We start from the raw sequence: 911 nt of genomic DNA, 5'->3' as shown, positions 1-911 counted from the left end.
CAGTTTGGGGGTTCTTCTACTAAAGACCCCAACATGCACATCAAGGATTTCATCGAGATCTGCGACACCTTCGAGTTTAATGATGTGACTGAAGATACTATCAAGCTGCGACTCTTTTCATTCTCTCTAAGGGACAAGGCTAAGAGCTGGTTATATTCTCTACCACCAGGGTCTATCACTAAATGGGAAAATCTTGCTCAAAAGTTCCTCACTAAATTCTACCATATGGCCAAGACTGCTGCAATCAGGAATGCTCTTACTCAGTTTGCTCAGCAAACTGGAGAATCTCTGTGTGAGGCTTGGGATCGATATAAGGAGATGTTAAGGAAGTGCCCACACCATGGCATGCCTAATTGGATGATTATTAATTGCTTTTATAATGGATTGGGTGCTACTTCTAGACCCATGCTTGATGCAACATCAAGAGGAGCCTTATGGGCTAAGAGCTATGATGAAGCTTATGAACTTATTGAAATGATGGCTGCTAATGAGTACCAGAATCCTTCCCAGAGACTGACTCATGGGAAAGTCACAGGAATTCTGGAGTTGGATGTAGCAACTGCTATCGCTGCCCAACTTAAGGCTTTGACGATGAAGGTGGATACTTTGGCTAATAATGGAGTTAATTAAATCACCAGTGTCTGTGAGCTTTGTGCTGGTGCCCACGAGATTGATCAGTGCGCAATTTCTAGTGAATCAGCTCAGTTCGTGAGCAATTTCTAGCGATCGCAGCAACCAGTGCCAGCCACCTATCATCCCAACAACCGCAATCATCCTAATTTCAGTTGGAGCAACACTCAAAATGCGGTTCAACAGCCTTATCAGCAATATACAGCCAAACAGTACAACCCCCCTGGTTTTCAGCAACCACAGTATGCACCAAGACAACAACTCCAGCTGCAACAAGACAA

At 44.1% G+C, this 911-nt stretch overlaps 1 non-coding gene across 1 annotated transcript; it reads right to left on the bottom strand.

The window, feature by feature from the left end:
* Positions 1–240: 240 nt before the first annotated feature.
* LOC141722511 (small nucleolar RNA R71) lies at positions 241–347 on the bottom strand. The gene has a single exon (XR_012575528.1). It is a non-coding gene; the product is annotated as a small nucleolar RNA R71 (small nucleolar RNA).
* Between the last annotated feature and the right edge of the window lie 564 nt (positions 348–911).

This window comes from Apium graveolens, chromosome 4, assembly GCF_009905375.1.
Source record: "Apium graveolens cultivar Ventura chromosome 4, ASM990537v1, whole genome shotgun sequence".
NCBI classification, from domain to species: Eukaryota; Viridiplantae; Streptophyta; class Magnoliopsida; order Apiales; family Apiaceae; genus Apium; species Apium graveolens.
Note: the sequence above shows the minus strand (reverse complement) of the source record. Positions and strands in the feature narration are given on the sequence as shown.